The sequence below is a fragment of the Bombina bombina genome, chromosome 7 (genome assembly GCF_027579735.1).
Source record: "Bombina bombina isolate aBomBom1 chromosome 7, aBomBom1.pri, whole genome shotgun sequence".
In the NCBI taxonomy this organism is placed as follows: Eukaryota; Metazoa; Chordata; class Amphibia; order Anura; family Bombinatoridae; genus Bombina; species Bombina bombina.
In genome coordinates, this window is record NC_069505.1 from 226,273,290 (window position 1) to 226,296,356 (window position 23,067).

Here is a 23,067-nt window from a genome sequence, read left to right on the forward strand (position 1 = left end):
ATAAAGAGAAAAAAAAAACACCACAAAATGAATACAGTTATGATTTTTTTAGATGCTATTGCACTTTAAAGGCGTACTCTAACACAGGGACCGCATATATGAATTATAACTGGAGAGTTTGAGTAAAGATACCACACTTCTGATCTGGAATCTTCAAACTAAAACTCACCTTGTCAAGACGCTGTTGTACTAATTTAAGGAGAATTATTTAAAGCTTTTCTGAATTCTTCTGAATATGCCACATCATTTTGATGTGTATGAAAGTACCATCAATACCAAATAAACTCTGACTGAAGATTGTATAAGGGTTTACAGAAAATATTCTGGTCCCACTGTCTAATTCACAGTGATATTTATAATTAATTACTAAAAAGTTAATTCCTGTAAAAAAAGCTATGTATGGACCAACTCTGATTTACATTTAAATAATTCCAATAAAATGAATCACTAGTTGTCACTTCTGCTTCTTTTACAAACAGTTGTGTACTTTGTGACTCACTACATACTCATATTTACAAACAGTTGTGTACTTTGTGTCTCACTACATACTCATATTTACAAACAGTTGTGTACTTTGTGTCTCACTACATACTCATATTTACAAACAGTTGTGTACTTTGTGTCTCACTACATACTCATATTTACAAACAGTTGTGTACTTTGTGTCTCACTACATACTCATATTTACAAACAGTTGTGTACTTTGTGTCTCACTACATACTCATATTTACAAACAGTTTTATACTTTGTGTCTCACTACAAACTCATATTTACAAACAGTTGTGTACTTTGTGTCTCACTACATACTCATATTTACAAACAGTTGTGTACTTTGTGTCTCACTACATACTCATATTTACAAACAGGTGTGCACTTTGTGTCTCACTACATACTCATATTTACAAACAGTTGTGTACTTTGTGTCTCACTACATACTCATATTTACAAACAGTTGTGTACTTTGTGTCTCACTACATACTCATATTTACAAACAGGTGTGCACTTTGTGTCTCACTACATACTCATATTTACAAAGAGTTGTGTACTTTGTGTCTCACTACATACTCATATTTACAAACAGTTGTGTACTTTGTGACTCACTACATACTCATATTTACGAACAGTTGTGCACTTTGTGTCTTACTACATACTCATATTTACAAACAGTTGTGTACTTTGTGTCTCACTACATACTCATATTTACAAACAGGTGTGCACTTTGTGTCTCACTACATACTCATATTTACAAACAGTTGTGTACTTTGTGTCTCACTACATACTCATATTTACAAACAGTTGTGTACTTTGTGTCTCACTACATACTCATATTTACAAACAGTTGTGTATTGTTGTGTCTCACTACATACTCATATTTACAGACAGTTGTGTACTTTGTGTCAAACTACATACTCATATTTACAGACAGTTGTGTACTTTGTGTCTCACTACATACTCATATTTACAAACAGTTTTATACTTTGTGTCTCACTACATACTCATATTTACAAACAGTTGTATACTTTGTGTCTCACTACATAGTCATATTTACAAACAGTTGTGTACTTTGTGTCTCACTACATACTCATATTTACAAACAGGTGTGCACTTTGTGTCTCACTACATACTCATATTTACAAACAGTTGTGTACTTTGTGTCTCACTACATACTCATATTTACAAACAGGTGTGCACTTTGTGTCTCACTACATACTCATATTTACAAACAGTTGTGTACTTTGTGTCTCACTACATACTCATATTTACAGACAGTTGTGTACTTTTTGTCTCACTACATACTCATATTTACAAACAGTTGTGTACTTTGTGTCTCACTACATACTCATATTTACAAACAGTTGTGCACTTTGTGTCTCACTACATACTCATATTTACAAACAGTTGTATACTTTGTGACTCACTACATACTCATATTTACAAACAGTTGTATACTTTGTGACTCACTACATACTCATATTTACAAACAATTTTGTACTTTGTGTCTCACTACATACTCATATTTACAAACAGTTGTGTACTTTGTGTCTCACTACAAACTCATATTTACAAACAGTTTTATACTTTGTGTCTCACTACATACTCATATTTACAAACAGTTGTGTACTTTGTGTCTCACTACATACTCATATTTACAAACAGTTTTGTACTTTGTGTCTCACTACATACTCATATTTACAAACAATTTTGTACTTTGTGTCTCACTACATACTCATATTTACAAACAGTTGTGTACTTTGTGTCTCACTACATACTCATATTTACCAACAGTTGTGCACTTTGTGTCTTACTACATACTCATATTTACAAACAGTTGTGTACTTTGTGTCTCACTACAAACTCATATTTCCAAACAGTTGTGTACTTTGTGTCTCACTACATACTCATATTTACAAACAGTTGTGTATTTTTGTGTCTCACTACAAACTCATATTTACAAACAGTTGTATACTTTGTGACTCACTACATACTCATATTTACAAACAATTTTGTACTTTGTGTCTCACTACATACTCATATTTACAAACAGTTGTGTACTTTGTGTCTCACTACATACTCATATTTACGAACAGTTGTGCACTTTGTGTCTCACTACATACTCATATTTACAAACAGTTGTGTACTTTGTGTCTCACTATAAACTCATATTTACAAACAGTTGTGTACTTTGTGTCTCACTACAAACTCATATTTACAAACAGTTGTGTACTTTGTGTCTCACTACATACTCATATTTACAAACAGTTGTGTACTTTGTGTCTCACTACATACTCATATTTACAAACAGTTGTGTACTTTGTGTCTCACTACATACTCATATTTACAAACAGTTGTGTACTTTGTGCCTCACTACATACTCATATTTACAAACAGTTGTGTACTTTGTGTCTCATTACATCCTCATATTTATAAACAGTTGTGTACTTTGTGTCTCATTACATACTCATATTTACAAACAGTTTTGTACTTTGTGTCTCACTGCATTCTCTTATTTACAAACATTTGTGTACTTTGTGTCTCACTACATACTCATATTTACAAACAGTTTTATACTTTGTGCCTCACTACATACTCATATTTACAAACAGTTTTGTACTTTGTGTCTTACTACAAACTCATATTTACAAACAGTTGTGTACTTTGTGTATCACTACATACTCATATTTACAAACAGTTGTGTACTTTGTGTCTCACTACATACTCATATTTACAAACAGTTGTGTACTTTGTGCCTCACTACATACTCATATTTACAAACAGTTGTGTACTTTGTGTCTCATTACATCCTCATATTTATAAACAGTTGTGTACTTTGTGTTTCTTTACATACTCATATTTACAAACAGTTGTGTACTTTGTGTCTCACTGCATTCTCATATTTACAAACATTTGTGTACTTTGTGTCTCACTACATACTCATATTTACAAACAGTTTTATACTTTGTGTCTCACTGCATACTCAACAGTTGTTTACTTTGTGTCTCACTACATACTCATATTTACAAACAGTTGTGTACTTTGTGTCTCACTACATACTCATATTTACAAACAGTTGTGTACTTTGTGTCTCATTACATACTCATATTTACAAACAGGTGTGTACTTTGTGTCTAACTACATACTCATATTTACAAACAGTTGTGTACTTTGTGACTCACTACATACTCATATTTACAAACAGTTGTGTACTTTGTGTCTCACTACATACTCATATTTACAAACAGTTGTGTACTTTGTGTCTCACTACATACTCATATTTACAAACAGGTGTGTACTTTGTGTCTCACTACATACTCATATTTATAAACAGTTTTATACTTTGTGTCTCACTACATACTCATATTTACAAACAATTTTGTACTTTGTGTCTCACTACATACTCATATTTACAAACAGTTTTGTACTTTGTGTCTCACTACATACTCATTTTTACAAACAGTTTTATACTTTGTGTCTCTCTGCATACTCATATTTACAAACAGTGGCATACTTTGTGTCTCACTACATACTCATATTTACAAACAGTTGTGTACTTTGTGTCTCACTACATACTCATATTTACAAACAGTTGTGTACTTTGTGTCTCACTACATACTCATATTTACAAACAGTTTTATACTTTGTGTCTCACTACATACTCATATTTACAAACAGTTTTGTACTTTGTGTCTCACTACATACTTATATTTACAAACAGTTTTATAATTTGTGTCTCACTACATACTCATATTTACAGACAGTTGTGTATTTTTGTGTCTCACTGCATACTCATATTTACAAACAGTTTTATAATTTGTGTCTCACTACATACTCATATTTACAAACAGTTTTGTACTTTGTGTCTCACTACATACTCATATTTACAAACAGTTTTGTACTTTGTGTCACACTACATACTCATGTTTACAAACAGTTTTATACTTTGTGTCTCACTACATACTCATATTTACAAACAGTTTTATACTTTGTGTCTCACTACATACTCATATTTACAAACAGTTTTGTACTTTGTGTCTTACTACATACTCATATTTACAAACAGTTGTGTACTTTGTGTCTCACTACATACTCATATTTACAAACAGTTGTGTACTTTGTGTCTCACTACATACTCATATTTACAAACAGTTTTATACTTTGTGTCTCACTACATACTCATATTTACAAACAGTTTTATACTTTGTGTCTCACTACAAACTCATATTTACAAACAGTTTTGTACTTTGTGTCTCACTACATACTCATATTTACAAACAGTTTTGTACTTTGTGTCTCACTACATACTCATATTTACAAACAGTTTTATAATTTGTGTCTCACTGCATACTCATATTTACAGACAGTTGTGTATTGTTGTGTCTTACTACATACTCATATTTACAAACAGTTGTGTATTTTGTGTCTCACTACAAACTCATATTTACAAACAGTTGTGTATTTTTGTGTCTCACTACATACTCATATTTACAAACAGTTGTGTATTTTGTGTCTCACTACATACTCATATTTACAAACAGTTGTGTACTTTGTGTCTCACTACATACTCATATTTACAAACAGTTGTGTACTTTGTGTCTCACTACATACTCATATTTACAAACAGTTTTATACTTTGTGTCTCACTACATACTCATATTTACAAACAGTTTTATACTTTGTGTCTCACTACAAACTCATATTTACAAACAGTTTTGTACTTTGTGTCTCACTACATACTCATATTTACAAACAGTTTTGTACTTTGTGTCTCACTACATACTCATATTTACAAACAGTTTTATAATTTGTGTCTCACTACATACTCATATTTACAAACAGTTGTGTATTTTGTGTCTCACTACAAACTCATATTTACAAACAGTTGTGTATTTTTGTGTCTCACTACATACTCATATTTACAAACAGTTGTGTATTTTGTGTCTCACTACATACTCATATTTACAGTTTTATACTTTGTGTCTCACTACATACTCATATTTACAAACAGTTGTGTACTTTGTGTCTCACTACATACTCATATTTACAAACAGTTGTGTACTTTGTGTCTCACTACATACTCATATTTACAGTTTTATACTTTGTGTCTCACTATATACTCATATTTACAAACAGTTTTGTACTTTGTGTCTCACTACATACTCATATTTACAAACAGTTGTGTACTTTGTGTCTCACTACATACTCATATTTACAAACAGTTTTGTACTTTGTGTCTTACTACATACTCATATTTACAAACAGTTGTGTACTTTGTGTCTCACTACATACTCATATTTACAAACAGTTGTGTACTTTGTGTCTCACTACATACTCATATTTACAAACAGTTTTATACTTTGTGTCTCACTACATACTCATATTTACAAACAGTTTTATACTTTGTGTCTCACTACAAACTCATATTTACAAACAGTTTTGTACTTTGTGTCTCACTACATACTCATATTTACAAACAGTTTTGTACTTTGTGTCTCACTACATACTCATATTTACAAACAGTTTTATAATTTGTGTCTCACTACATACTCATATTTACAAACAGTTGTATACTTTGTGTCTCACTACATACTCATATTTACAAACAGTTGTGTACTTTGTGTCTCACTACATACTCATATTTACAGTTTTATACTTTGTGTCTCACTACATACTCATATTTACAAACAGTTGTGTACTTTGTGTCTCACTACATACTCATATTTACAAACAGTTGTGTACTTTGTGTCTCACTACATACTCATATTTACAGTTTTATACTTTGTGTCTCACTACATACTCATATTTACAAACAGTTGTGTACTTTGTGTCTCACTACATACTCATATTTACAAACAGGTGTGTACTTTGTGTCTCACTACATACTCATATTTACAGACAGTTGTGTACTTTGTGTCTCACTACATACTCATATTTACAGACAGTTGTGTACTTTGTGCCTCACTACATACTCATATTTACAAACAGTTGTGTACTTTGTGTCTCACTACATACTCATATTTACAAACAGTTGTGTATTTTGTGTCTCACTACATACTCATATTTACAAACAGTTGTGTACTTTGTGTCTCACTACATACTCATATTTACAAACAGTTTTATACTTTGTGTCTCACTACATACTCATATTTACAAACAGTTTTGTACTGTTTGTGCTGTTATAAATTATTTTAATTAGCACACTCAGAAATTATAGCTATAGCAAAACCCTGTAGTCCATCAAAATGTATTAGCTGATGATCATTGCATATGACGCCCCATGATTCATGCAATAACTGCATGGGGATATTTATATCTATATGTTGATTTTAGTAGCTTAGTAGCTGTAAATGTAAACTAATAATAATAATATATAATAATAATCAAACCATTTGTATAAAACAACATGGACATTACACTTGGGTCATGACATTTTTTAAACAAAATGGATACATGTTTTTTACATGTGTCCTGCTCGGGGGCATAACTTCTGTGGTCCCAGAGGTCTCAGAGGTATCAATTGAGACCAGGCCACACATCGATGGGCCCCTTATTGCCCATCAGTCACCCGTGGCATTTCAACAGGGGATCCCTTGGTATCTGCATTATTATATCAGGTATTTGTAGAGCGCCAACAGATTCTTCAGCGCTGTAAACATAGTAGGTATAACTTTTAACTTTTGTATGGATCAAATGGGTAGAGGGCCTTCTGTGTGTGCCTCCCACCAAAAAGCTCACAGTATAAGGAAAGTCTATGAATTTGCCTTTATGGTGTCAGAATTTCTAATATGACCACCAATGTGCTGTTGTACAATAAACATGCCAGTATATTTGTACAGGAAAGCTGTGCAAGTGCATATTATCTGGTGTGTTTTTTTAAGTACAATTTTGTTTTTTGGAAGTACAATTCTTTTTTTTGGAATTACACTTTGAGTATGTGTCAAAACACTGCCAAAAATAAATCTAGTTCCCATTTTGCTAAAGGACTTGTGATGTCACAGCATTCACTTCAGAAGTTTGTCTGGGAAATAAGCTGCTCTTTTGCTTTCATTTATATGTGGAGAAGAAAAGCTGCTAATATAAAAGATGTGATTAAATCATCAAAATCAATATCCCTTAGTTCATTAGTATTATAAAACAAGGCAGAATAAGCACTTTAGGCATCATGTTAAAGCATGTTGTATAATAAAACATATAAAACAGACTCTTAAAGAAGACCACATGCTACAGTGAGTTTTTGCTGCTTCCATGAAAACTAATTAAAACATCAAAATCATTATTCCTCTGTATAGTGTTGTATGATGCAAATGAGAATAATCACTTCTGGCATGTAACGCCATGTTGTATGTTATAGAATTTTTACATGAGATGTTGATGTGCTGGGATTCTCAGCTGTTTCTCCACATTTAATTGAAAGCAAAAGAGCAGTTTATTTCCCAGGCAAACTACTGAATGCTGTGACATCACAAGTCCTTTAGCAAAATGGGAACTAGATTTATTTTTGACAGTGTTTTGACACATACTGGTAGAGTAATTCCACAAAAAACAATAACATTGTATTTCCAAAAAACAAAAGCGTAATTCCAAAAAACAAGATTATACTTCCAAAAAACAAAATTGTACTTCCAAAAAAAAAAACAATTGTATTGGTAATTACAGATTTGTTTTATAAAAAAATAAATTGTATTTCTGTGTGTGATTTGTTTGTGCATATGGATGCCTGTAGGTGTCTGTGTGTGATTTGTCTGTGCATATGGATGCCTGTAGGTGTCTGTGTGTGATTTGTTTGTGCATATGGATGCCTGTAGGTGTCTGTGTGTGATTTGTTTGTGCATATGGATGCCTGTAGGTGTCTGTGTGTGATTTTAGTGTGCATATGGATGCCTGTAGGTGTCTGTGTGTGATTTGTGTGTTCCTATGGATACCTGTAGGTGTCTGTGTGTGATTTGTGTGTGCATATGGATGCCTGTAGGTGTCTGTGTGTGATTTTAGTGTGCATATGGAAGCCTGTAGGTGTCTGTGTGGGATTTGTGTGTTCATATGGATACCTGTAGGTGTCTGTGTGTGATTTGTGTGTGCATATGGATGCCTGTAGGTGTCTCTGTGTGATTTGTGTGTGCATATGGATGCCTGTAGGTGTCTGTGTTTGATTTGTGTTTTCATATGGATACCTGTAGGTGTCTGTGTGTGATTTGTTTGTGCATATGGATGCCTGTAGGTGTCTGTGTGTGATTTTAGTGTGCATATGGATGCCTGTAGGTGTCTGTGTGTGATTTGTGTGTTCATATGGATACCTGTAGGTGTCTGTGTGTGATTTGTGTGTTCATATGGATGCCTGTAGGTGTCTGTGTGTGATTTGTGTGTGCATATGGATGACTATAGGTGCCTGTGTGTGATTTGTGTGTGCATATGGATGCCTATAGGAGTCTGTGTGTGTTATTCCTCCCTGATAGTGCAGCTTACATGTGATGACAAGTGCTCAGGTGTCTATTATTTTGAGGGATTTTGATAACATAGGCTAATGAGCAATAAGTGGGCATTCTTAATTTTAATAACAACTTCAATAATTTCTGGATTTTATTTTTTATAACATTTCACTTTTGCCAATTATTGTCAACCAGTTTACAAAATACAGTGACATAAGAGTGTTACAAAATGTAAATAATTTTAGAAATCAAACTATTAGAATATACTTGTTAGTTTTGGGGTATGGATAAATAACAACAGGGGGGGGGGGGGGCTGCTCTGCCTTAAAATGCCTGAGCCTATTTTTGGACCAGTTTGTCTAGTAGCCTGACCCTCTGTCCTAAATGAGCTACTTCTGTTTCTTGTCTGCTTCAGAGTTGGAGCCATGATCAGTTTCTTTATCGACAGTGCCATCAGCCTCCCTGACAATTCCAGTAGTCTAATTATTTTATTTCCTTTAAAGGTCTTTGATCTCTAAACCCAATTGCTGTGCAAAGATTACCTGAAACTTTCTAATTGTTTCCTGATTTACTCATTAGGAAATCACCATCTTTAGAATGTTGTGGGATCCATAATTGATCATGAACATGCATTTTTTTTAATCCATCATACAAATATTCCATATATGTCTAATTCATAGCAAATAATATTTATTTGCAAATTTATAGTGCTGGTTTACTTTCTGTTGTTTTAAAAACATACATAAAATGTTAAAAAATAATTTGTTGTATTTTAACATATTTGAGAATAAAAATGCTGAAAGCTGAAAGTAATAGTGAACATCGAAAAACAACAATGCACACAGATTTATATTGACGAGGTTAATAGTTCTAGCAGGCAAGCGCTATTGGCCTAAGGCTAGAACATTGTTGGAGATCTCTATTTTCTATTATAACATGCTTCCAGGAATGTGTAATAAAGTTATACCAAAGCTATAAAAGCGTCAGATGAACTGCCACAAGCCCAGCAAACTGCTAATAACAGAGATACAGAACAAGTCAATTTGTGATCTGAATAAATAGGATCTGGAAAGAGACCACAGCAAATAAGATGGGGCTGTGTATTGTGCACAGTGTACAGAATATGACTTTTATAGGGACCGGGAATTAGTAAAAAAGCACTTCTCAGGTTTGACATGCTGAAACTGACCACTAACTACTGAATGCCTAAGGCAAGCAAACTGCATGTATTTTGTATACAAAACGTGAATGCAGCCTGTCAGTTGTCACTGAACATTACCTAAGCTGTCATTTCTCTATATAATCAAAAAGGTGTCTTATCAATGAATAGTAGACCCGGTGGCTTTAACGTGTATTCAGTGTCAGGTGCTTGTTTTTTTCACATATGTCTCCTTATATTAACAAACTTGATGCACAAAAATAAAATAAATATTATAAGATGTAATTTAGAATTTCTTAATATGCATGTACAACAACTTTAAATAAAAAAATATATGTATCTATTTGTATATTTCTGCCTGCATCTATCCTGAATAGCACACATATTTACATCTGTATCTAGGGCAAAATATAAAATTAAATAAGGGGTAGAAAAATTCCAAGCGACAAGGCAATGCTACCTACTACAATTTAAAGGGAAACTGTAATGCTAAAATTTCATGTGTACATTTGTTAAAAAATGTGTGTTTGCATTACTAGTCATAGCAGTGTATTTATTATCTGCAAAGGGGTTAAAAAGACATAAAGCTCCAATTTTCTTTCATAATTCAGATAGTGTACCTTAAAAGGTAGGTAGGCTCAGGAGGGTGCACGTGTCTAGAACACAATATGGCAACAGTTTAGCAGGAATGTTTGTAGCAACGTTATACACTGTGCAATCACTGCTGCCAACTACTGCTAAAAAGGATTCATGCAAAATTGCTGACATACAGATCTTGATGCATGTGCACACTACCTACCTAGGTATTCTCTTCAACAAAAAATAACATGAGAAATAAGTACATTTGGTAATAGAGGTCAATTGGAAACTTGTTTAAAATGTTCTGATCTATTTAAACCAGGAAATTAAAATGGAAAAAGAAATAAAACAGCACTGAATTCTTCACTATAACTAGCATTTATTTAGGGATTAGTATCCCTCTAACTTCTCACAACAAGGGGTCAATTCACAACTTTGTATGGATGTGTGTGTGTATGTGTGTATGTATGTATGCATGTGTGTGCGTGCCTTCATGTGTGTATTTGTGTGCATGCATGTGTGTGCTTGCCTTCATGTGTGTGTGTATGTGTGCATGCATGTGTATGTGTGTGCGTGCCTTCATATGTGTGTGTGTATGCATGTGTATGTGTGTGCATGCCTTCAAGTGTGTGCATGCATGTGTATGGGTGTGCATGCCTTCATATCTGTGTGTTTGTGTGCATGCATGTGTATGAGTGTGTATGCCTTCATGTGTGTGTGTGCGTGCATGCATGTGTATGTGTGTGTTTGCCTTCATGTTTGTGTGTGTGTGCATGCATGCATGTGTATAAGTGTGCATGCCTTCATGTGTGTGTGTGTGCGTGCATGCATGTCTATGGGTGTGCATGCCTTCATGTGTGTGTGTGTGCATGCATGTGTATGGGTGTGCGTGCCTTCATGTGTGTTTGCATGTGTATGTGTGTGTATGCATTCATGTGTGTGTGCGGGCATGTATGTGTATGGATGTGCATGCCTTTGTGTGTGTGTGTGTGCGTGTACGCGCATGCATGTGTATGTGTGCATGCCTTCATGTGTGTATGCATGTGTATGGGTGTGCATGCCTTCATGTGTGTGTGTGTGTGCCTTCATGTGTCTGTGTGTGTGTATGCATGTGAATGTGTATGCATGCCTTCATGTGTGTGTTTGTGTGCATGCATGTGTGTGCTTGCCTTCATGTGTGTGTGTGTGCATGCATGTGTATGTGTGTGCGTGCCTTCATATGTGTGTGTGTGTATGAATGTGTATGTGTGTGCATGCCTTCATGTGTGTGTTTGTGTGCATGCATGTGTGTGCTTGCCTTCATGTGTGTGTGTGTGCATGCATGTGTATGGGTGTGCATGCCTTCATATCTGTGTGTGTGTGTGCATGCATGTGTATGTGTGTGTATGCCTTCATGTGTGTGTGTGCGTGCATGCATGTGTATGTGTGTGCTTGCCTTCATGTTTGTGTGTGTGTGCACGCATGCATGTGTATGGGTGTGCATGCCTTCATATCTGTGTGTGTGTGTGTGTGCATGCATGTGTATGTGTGTGTATGCCTTCATGTGTGTGTGTGCGTGCATGCATGTGTATGTGTGTGCATGCCTTCATGTGTGTGTGTGTGTGTGCATGCATCTGTGTGTGTGTGCGCGTGCCTTCATGTGTGTGTATGCATGTGTATGGGTGTGCATGCCTTCATGTGTGTGTGCGGGCATGTACGTGTATGGGTGTGCATGCATTTGTGTGTGTATGCGCGTGCATGCATGTGTATGTGTGTGCATGCCTTCATGTGTGTGTATGCATGTGTATGGGTGTGCATGCCTTCATGTGTGTGTGTGTGTGCCTTCATGTGTGTGTGTATGTGTATGCATGTGAATGTGTGTGCGTGCCTTCATGTGTATGTGTGCATGCATGTGTTTGTGTGTGTGTGTGTGCATGCATGTGTATGTGTGTGCATGCCTTCATGTGTGTGTGTGTGTGTGTGTGCATGCATGTGTATGTTTGTGCATGCCTTCATAATTGTGTGTGTACGCACATGCATGTGTATGGGTATGCATGCTTTAATGTGTGTATGTGTGCATGCATGTGTATGGGTGTGCATGCCTTCATGTGTGTGTGTGGGTGGGTGTGTGCATGCATGTGTATGGGTGTGCGTGTGTATGTGTGTGCATGCCTTTATGTGTGTGTGCATGCATGTGTATGTGTGTGCTTGCCTTCATGTTTGTGTGTGCGTGCATGCATTTGTATGGGTGTGCATGCCTTCATGTGTGTGTTTGTATGCATGTGTATGGGTGTGCATGCCTTCATGTGTGTGCATGCATGTGTATGTGTGTGCATGCCTTCATGTGTGTGTATGCATGTGTATGTGTGTGCTTGCCTTTTTGTTTGTGTGTCTGTGCGTGTATGGGTGTGCATGCCTTCATGTGTGTGTGTGTGTGTGTGTGTGAATGCATGTGTATGTGTGTGCTTGCCTTTTTGTTTGTGTGTCTGTGCGTGTATGGGTGTGCATGCCTTCATGTGTGTGTGTGCATAGCTGCATGTGTTTTTGTGTGTGTGTGTGTGCATATGAGCAAGAATACCTGCCTTTGTGCACATGTGAGTGTAAATAAAAGAAACCTGGATCTCCTTGTAATGGATCCAATCTCTCTGCTAACTTGTTTTAATTTGATTCAGATAGGCATAAAAGCATCTGCACATTTTAACTGTCTTGAAAGTAAATTTAAACTATTCAAAGTTTTACCAACTATTTAAACTTGGTTAGAAACAACTTTAACCTTACTTTATATGCAGGGCACAGCTGCAAAACATAGAACTCTAAAATATAAATTAGATACATGTGAACCCCTCTTAACTAAGGCAACCAATCTAATACCTGTATTTAAATCCCAGAACATGTTTGCCAAAATTGCAAGGAATCTGTATTTGAATTACATTCCTATATTTAATTCTTACTTTTTAAATTGTCTTAACAACTAATAACAGCTAAATTCTTGACTTTTTCACTATCAACTACTGTTTTTTTTTGGACTTGAGGCCAAACCTTTTTAAAGGGAGAGTCTGGGCCAAAATAAACTTTCATGATTCAGATAGAGCATGTAATTTTAAACAATTTTCCAATTTACTTTTATCTCCAATTTTGCTTTGTTCTCTTGGTATTCTTAGTTGAAAGCTTAACCTAGGAGGTTCATACAGGGAGTGCAGAATTATTAGGCAAGTTGTATTTTTGAGGATTAATTTTATTATTGAACAACAACCATGTTCTCAATGAACCCAAAAAACTCATTAATATCAAAGCTGAATAGTTTTGGAAGTAGTTTTTAGTTTGTTTTTAGTTATAGCTATTTTAGGGGGATATCTGTGTGTGCAGGTGACTATTACTGTGCATAATTATTAGGCAACTTAACAAAAAACAAATATATACCCATTTCAATTATTTATTTTTACCAGTGAAACCAATATAACATCTCAACATTCACAAATATAAATTTCTGACATTCAAAAACAAAACAAAAACAAATCAGTGACCAATATAGCCACCTTTCTTTGCAAGGACACTCAAAAGCCTGCCATCATGGATTCATGTTTTTCTTGAAGGATGCAGACTTCTTCCTGTACCACTGCTTGAAGAAGGTGTCTTCCAGAAACTGGCAGTAGGACTGGGAGTTGAGCTTGACTCCATCCTCAACCCGAAAAGGCCGCACAAGGCCATCTTTGATGATACCAGCCCAAACCAGTACTCCACCTCCACCTTGCTGGCGTCTGAGTCGGACTGGAGCTCTCTGCCCTTTACCAATCCAGCCACGGGCCCATCCATCTGGCCCATCAAGACTCACTCTCATTTCATCAGTCCGTAAAACCTTAGAAAAATCAGTCTTGAGATATTTCTTGGCCCAGTCTTGACGTTTCAGCTTGTGTGTCTTGTTCAGTGGTGGTCGTCTTTCAGCCTTTCTAACCTTGGCCATGTCTCTGAGTATTGCACACCTTGTGCTTTTGGGCACTCCAGTGATGTTGCAGCTCTGAAATATGGCCAAACTGGTGGCAAGTGGCATCTTGGTAGCTGCACGCTTGACTTTTCTCAGTTCATGGGCAGTTATTTTGCCCCTTGGTTTTTCCACACACTTCTTGTGACCATGTTGACTATTTTGAATGAAACGCTTGATTGTTCGATGATCACGCTTCAGAAGCTTTGCAATTTTAAGAGTGCTGCATCCCTCTGCAAGATATCTCACTATTTTTGACTTTTTTGAGCCTGTCAAATCCTTCTTTTGACCCATTTTGCCAAAGGAAAGGAAGTTGCCTAATAATTATGCACACCTGATATAGGGTGTTGATGTCATTAGACCACACCCCTTCTCATTACAGAGATGCACATCACCTAATATGCTTAATTGGTAGTAGGCTTTCGAGCCTATACAGCTTGGAGTAAGACAACATGCATAAAGAGGATGATGTGGTCAAAATACTCATTTGCCTAATAATTCTGCACTCCCTATATGCTAATTTCTTAGACCTTGAAGCCCACCTCTTTCAGATTGCATTTTAACAGTTTTTCACCACTAGAGGGTATTAGTTCACATATTTCATATAGATAACACTGTGCTTGTGCACGTGAAGTAATCTGGGAGCAGGCACTGATTGGCTAGACTGCAAGTCTGTCAAAAGAACTGAAAAAAGGGGCAGTTTGCAGAGGCTTAGATACAAGATAATCACAGAGGTTAAAAGTATATTATTATAACTGTGTTGGTTATGCAAAACTGGGAAATGGGTAATAAAGGGATTGTCTATCTTTTAAAACAATAAAAATTCTGGTGTAGACTGTCCCTTTAATAATGTCAACTGGATTGGACAAGTCTGCCTAAAATCTGTGCTTTTTTTTTTTTTTTTTTTTAGCAAAACTGACTTGAACCAACTTGGGCATTTTTGTAATAAGTCACTTTTTTGTTTGGGTAATAAGCACCTGTTTTTGTAATGATGTAAATAGGGTCTGATCATTCATTTGTCCATAGTCCCCTGTCCATATGACATAGTGTTATTAATGACTGATGTCAGGGACAGTCGGTCAGGCACTAAATGCTGGATTTTAGTCATACAGGAGTTGAATGCTCTTTTAACATTGAAAAAATAGGTCATTTAATTGTTTAAATCCTATGATGCAAGATTTTTGTTAATATTAATTGTCTATATTAGCAGCTCCCATTGGAAATAATGGAAACAAATCTGAAGTGAATGTCTGAAAAAATCCAAAACAAACCTTTCGGATGAAATGAAGTTTTCGTTGTTCCCCTACCTACCGTATGTGTCTTCATGTATTTGCTAATGAATACATCTATCTACATAAAGGGACATCCAAGTCACAATTAAACTTAACTGAAGCATGAAATGTTAAACAACTTTCCCATTTTACTTCTATTATCAATTCTGTTAAGTTCTCTTGGTACCCTTTCTTAAAGACAAATCCCAGGTGAGCTCAGGAGCGTGCACGTGTCTTTAGCCATCTGGTAGCCGTGTTTGCAACATTGTTTACAGCAATGTTATACATAGTTGCAAATACTGCTGATATACATTGCTAATGACACGTGCACACTCCTAAGCTCCTATCAGCCTACCTAGGTTTACACTTTAACAAAAAGATACCAAAAGAATAAAGCAAATTTGATAACAGAAGTAAATTGAAAAGTCAATTAAAATTGCTCTATTTGAATCATGAATGTTTAATTTTGACTTTACTGTCCCTTTAAATGCCTGTGTGTGTGTGTATGTATATATATATATATATATATATATATATATAAGTGAACATCTGTGGCCACTAACAATGTACAGGTCTGATTGAGCAGCAATTTTAAACAACTTTCTAATTTACTCCTAGGGGTCCATTTATTAATGTGCAGACGGACATGATCCGATATAGCGAATCATGTCTGTCGCACATCGATAAATGGGCCGCTAGCAGAGTGGCAGACGAGTTAAGGAGCAGCGGTTTCTAAAATAGACCCCCTATTGTCATTTTTTCTTTGTTCTCCTAAGCAGGAATGTAAGCTTAGAAGCTAAATGTAGTCACCAATCAGCAAGCGCTACCCAGGGTGCTGAAACACAAATGGGGTGGCCCCTAAGCTTACATTCCTTTTTTTTTTTTTAAATAAAGATACCAAACGAAAGAAGAAAAATGGATAATAGGAGTAAATTACAAATGTTCTTAAAATTGCTGCTCTATCTGAATCATGAAAGAAAAAAATGGGGTTTAATGTCACTTTAAGCAGCAGGTGATACATGACATATAACCTCATGAGCAATATTTTATAATTATAAAAAACATGTTTGATATTTGCTTTAATACAACAAAATGGCATGTTTGAATTAATGGGACATGAAACCCAAGTAATTTTCGTTTATGATTTAGATAGAACATGTAATTTCAAACAACATTCCAATATAGTTATTTTATCTCATTTGCTTCATTCTCTTGGCTTCATTTGCTGAAGAAACAGCAATGCACATGGGTGAGCCAATAACATGAAACATAAATATGCAGCCACCAATAAGCTGCTCCTGAGCCTACCTAGGTATGCTTTTCAACAAAAGATACCAAGAGAACAGAACAAATTAGATAATATAAGTAAATTGGGAAGTTGATTAAAACTGCATGCTCTATTTGAATCATGAAAGAAACAAATCTGGGTTTATGTTCCTTTAATATTTTGATACAATACAACAATAAACCTGCAAAGACCTACAATTCCTGAATGTCAAATGACTGTTCACCAGATGTGCTTATCTATTTACATACATGCGAATATACACACATGTATAGCATGCTGTCACTCCCAACCAGGTCTTCATGTCCATTGCCTGATGTACACGACATATCATACAGTGCCCACTGTATCTGTACATCTTAGTGACATTCATCCAAACCTGTTATATACCTATTGCTTCCTTGTCTCAACCATCTGTACTATAAGATCCCTAGAACAGGTAAACGGTAAAACTAATGTAATGTGCACCCCAAAGTGCATAGATTCTGCAGCAAATAACAAGAAACTCTATTTTTAAAACCCATCATTTTTATGATATGTATATCTTGACAGGCCTCTTGCTAGTTTTGCGTACGTATATGTTCAATGTTAACCTTCTGTTACACTTTGACAGGATATACATAACATCTGATAACAGTCTGTGGGGTTTTAAAAAAAAATATTAGCTTCAACTATAAAATACAGATGTCTAGAAAGAGATTTGAAAATTTGTCACAATTCTATATATTTGCTGATGCTGGAGCTACAAATTATTTTTATGCCTATCAAGTGAAATTTATATAGAATTACTAATGCACTATCACTAACTAATATGCCAGCATAAACTCAAGATAATAAACTGTAAATATATGTCTGATGACCATTCTCCCTGCACATATACATACGTTCTGCTGTTCCACTGACTAATGCAAAAAATAACTCATGTGAACCACATTGCAGAGTATATCAGATAATAGTATTGCAATAACCCAATCTGTGGTTTAAGCCCTCACATACATTATGCCGTTACACTATTACAATCTTTCCCCTCAAGAATAAATCTTTTTTCATAAGCCAAAAAATGTAATTTCAATAATGTAGATTTATAAATTCATGTTGTGTGTGGAAAAAAAGATCAGTATTTATATTGTTGTATACTACCACTCTTCTAAGATATAAAAAATGACAAATATCATTTTTTGTACTTAGATATAGGGGCAAGAATCTTACGCACTATGCTATCCTATATATTCAGAATGCTTAAAATGCATAGTGACAAAGTCAAATGCAACAAACGTAGAAATGCACTGTATCGTATTTTCAATCTTGTGTAATGCAAAATGTATTTTGTACAAAATAAAAATTGTGCCTGGTGGTTTTTTTTAATTAATAAAATGAATGAAATAATTGTCACTACTTATGCAACAAGTATAATGTTACAGCTATAGCTAAAATATACAAAATAAATACACGTTAGTGAAGTTATGTACATTTAACCTACTAATGCACAAAACAGCCTGTGTTATATTGTAGGTGACAAGCAAAGTGATGTCTAAAAAGCAGCAAATGAATTATCCTTACAATATACAGATACCACATTTGAAATAATTTAACACATTCAGACCTCTTTTGAAGCCCTAACTCCTAAAGCCCATGGCAGTGGTTAATGATCCCAGACTGTCATGCAATTTGCTTGCAAGAAACATTAAAGCCAGCTGTGAGCGGCATATATAAATTGTGACATAACATATAATGCAAAGTTCATTGTGCTAAACTGATCCTAAAAGGCTTTCCTGCAGAGTGCAGAATTGCTTGAGATGTGTTTCCCTGAAGGTGGGTCAAATAATGTATATTTACTGACTGAGGCCTAGAGTAATGGGACAGAAAAAATGCCCTCAACATGAAATCGCTCATTTCTACAGTCAACACTTGTCCACAACAACCTGAAAACCCCAACTAAGAATACAAAAGACAGTGAGTTTGAGAGATTTAGGGATGAAAAGGGCTGTGATTGAGGAATTACTATTTAGGTTTGTAAAAGGCTGTGGCTTTGAGAAATACAAGTTTAAGAATATCTAGAGATAACACAAAAAATAAACAACAGCAAAGCCATATATTTATAACATAAAATATAACTTTTTTTGAAAATGCAGTTTCAAAAATAGATTATGATCTGTAGTGAAGGCCTCAAAAACAACAGCCTGATCTAAAGCAAAAACATAATAAAAAAAAAAGAAAATATTTTCATTTACTTATTTAAGAAAAATAGATCATGTTTGCAGTTTGGAATTATAAAGAATCTTTTGTATTATTTACTTTTTTTTTAGCTTGCATGAAAAAAGAAAAGAAAAAATCTTCACAATCTCTCCTTCCCTTTCCTGTCTATACTAAATTTGACTCCACAGTCTGAGAAGATGAATTGGCTAATTCTGAATACAGGCTATTGAGAGAGCTAACACACAAGTATATCCCAGTATAGCAAGGGATACAATGTGCTGAATTGGCAGTCTAATTTTAAATGTGGCATTTTGGACCTGCTTTCAGAGCCAGTGCCACCTTACCTTATGAGGGAACTTCAACTTGAGCAACTGTTCAAAACAAAATGCCATTACAGGATCAACTTTACCCAACACTGGGACTTGCCAAGGGATTGTTTTACAAACAGCCTTTCTCACTTAACACAGGAATGTATTATAAGTAATAAAGTTATGGATAGCTCGGGCTCCTCACAAAATGCTTAAGTGTATTCTGACATATGCTTTCCTACTTCAAATCAGACAAATGGCCTCTACGGTTCTTTAAAAATTAGACAGGAAATAGGAAAAAAAAAAAAAAAGATTATTATGTTGTCAAATAGGCATAGATGCTTTTCAGATTCAAACATTAAAGTGGGCATTCTACATAAAAATATCAAATGTAATAATAAGATCTACCGTTTGTGAATATTTTTAACATTTAACACAGAGGACTTTCCTATCATTATTGTATACAACAGATTTATTTATTTATACCATTGTGCACAATGTAGGATTGTCACATATTTTCTTTACTTATTCAGTATATAGTTTGATAACAAGTACACACTGGTGTTATATTCATGCTTTTGTTTAATTTATTGGTACAGATGGAGTCAAAATGTCTTAAATGTTCTTAGTTGAATGCAGATTGTGTAAAATAAAAGTGAACTCATTTTTCAAGCAGCTGTGAAAATATTTTCAATAAATGCCTTAAAATAATTTTAAAACACATAAAATTCTACACTGTGGTAGTTTCAAATATTTTTGGCAATGTTTGGCTATACACAATAAGCAGCTTATCGGCATAGGACAGGATATGTTGACTTTTATCTTGAAAAGTTTGACTGTCTGTATTTTAGGAAACACCCCAAGCAGAGAATTAATCTCCCAGCCTCAGGCTAGCAGTGCACACTCAGACACACAGGTCTCTCACATATGTCCCTAACATTCAGACACAACAGCAAGTCTTCCCTTCAGTCTTTGCTATTTTGTACCTCGTCCTCAAAAAACCTGCAAAATCTCCCAGTGCATACCAACAGGATCCATCAGATATGCTAGTCTGCTAATTGCCCTTTGTGGCCCATTCTTCTAGGACAAATGCAAACATCTCAATATCAGAACTTCTGATCTCTCCACAGAAGGATTAAGACAGCTAAATTGATCAGTACATTTCCCAATAGACTTAAGTGTCTCATATCAAAATCATAAAATGATAGCAGCACAGTATATAAAGTAGATACATTACATTTTCTAATACTTTGTTTCATGTATTGTATACAAATAAATACCAATACATAGCATTAGTTCATAGTTTAATAAAATACATATTTTAAAAATGGATCATCAGAATTTTGTTTACATAAATCTATTTATATTAACCTTTTAAATAACGAATTGTTTGATTTTGAAAACAGATCTTCAGCACTACTTTTAACACAAGTAGAAAACTAAATCTAGAAATGTTTATTATTTTTTTTAATATTCAGTTTGGCTTTGCATTATTTTAATTAATTATAACACATATACAAAAGTACAGTATAGCCCTATATATATATATATATATATATATATATATATATATATATATATATATATATATATATATATATTTATATATATATATATATATATATATATATATATATATATATATATATATATATATACACACACACACACTATATTGAAATGTTAGATAACATTAGTACATTGTACTAAGCACTGTGTGGATCTCTTGCCGAGCTTTAAAACTATTTATATACTTTGAACACACTAAAAGCTGATACACAAAAATAACACATATTTTCCATACAACCACTACAAAGCAAACAACTTGAAGAATTAATAAATTTGATATCCTCTTTCCTGCTCCAAGTAGTGTAGAAATGCCAGAGAATGCTAGAAACGACCAGGCTAGCATTATACGATTACACAAATATGCTGTGTATTTTAGTGTGTGACATCAAATACAAAACATGTCTTGGATATTATTTGTATTATTCTTTTTCAATTGACAAACAATACATAAGAAAGGGGGGTAATACAGATATATTTACTGATCTCAACAGCACGGTAGTTATCATTGAGTATTGTTGATTAAAAAGAGCAATAAATAATATATATATATATATAAAGTAAACATTAAAAAGGTTTATAAAATTATAAAGAATATGAATATAATAAATAATAAAAATGTATAATACAAAAAATATTTAAATAGTTTGTTGATCTTATTAAATATGGGATCACACTGATTTAAAAGGATTTTATTTAGAAGAAAACAAACTTACTTTGCACTTAGCTAAGTCACTAGTCTGGGTGATTATTGTCAGCTCTCAATGAAAGCCCGTTCCAGGATGGGTATTCTCAGCCCCCAGGCGAAGACTTTATTTAATTTATGGCTTAAAAAATTCCTTTAGGGTCAATTTCCATGACCTGCGTTGAAAGCAAAAGCCAGAGAGGAAGAATCCATCAGATCTCAAAAAACTTGATTCTCAAAAAAGAAGGGGAAAAAAATGGATCCTCTCTTGGTTCAGGATAAGTAAATAAAAGAGAACTGGTACTTTTTCTTTTTTTTTTATCTCGTCAATTTAGGGTGTGAGATCAGTTTGAAAGTTTCAGTATAACTTTATCCAAGAAAAAAGCTTCTGCCTGAGAAGATAACAGAAGAGCAGAAAGACACATTATAGTTCCCCTATGTGGCCAAAGAGAAAATTGCTACTTAGGAAGAAAAAGTAAAACTGAGGTTGGCAAAGTTGTATAGAACCTACCTCACTTGCTAGTTAGAGGAGGGGGCGAGAGGGGGCAGAGGTGCTGCTGGTCTCCCCAGTGCCCCTAAAGAGAAGGAGCCCACGTGTGTGTGGGAATTAGTGGCCGTGGGCATCACGAGGGCGTCATTGCTAGTTTGTTTCAGTTTAACCAGCTGATGGGGGGGGGGGGGCATTATATACACAGGGTGTGCGGAAAGGAAGAGGTCATCATTATCCCTTTATTTGCTGGCTCCACTAGAAGGTTATTTTGACAGCTCAGAAGCACTTAGATCCCACGTGTATGCGAGAGGTTTAGTTCACTAGTTCTCTGCAGCTTGATCACAGGGACATAAGGAGGATTAGGATCTGACAGCCACCAAAAGGGTGAGAATGTTGTTCCCAGTCAAGGAATGATATATTAACCTCTTAGACGTCAGGGTTGTAGAGATTACTTTGTAACACGAGATAGAGGGAGTCAGATTAACTCTTCTGATGCTGGGTAGGCAGAAATCACTGAGGGAATGATCCAAGCACCAGAGGGGTTAATGTGATCGTTTTGACAAAGTAATTGCTACAATATAGGGCGATCATACCCTCTTGTTCCCAATGAAGTGGCTTAGGAGGGGGCACGGATTGGGGTAATCAGAAGAGT

General features: G+C 34.8%; 1 protein-coding gene across 1 annotated transcript in view; it reads right to left on the reverse strand.

The window, feature by feature from the left end:
- Nucleotides 1-22,795, reverse strand: part of SOX6 (SRY-box transcription factor 6) — a 786,620-nt gene extending 763,825 nt beyond the window's left edge. Inside the window, exon 1 of the mRNA XM_053720627.1 lies at nt 21,957-22,795. The gene's annotated coding sequence lies outside the window, so the exon portion shown is untranslated. The remainder of the gene's footprint in view (nt 1-21,956) is intronic.
- Between the last annotated feature and the right edge of the window lie 272 nt (nt 22,796-23,067).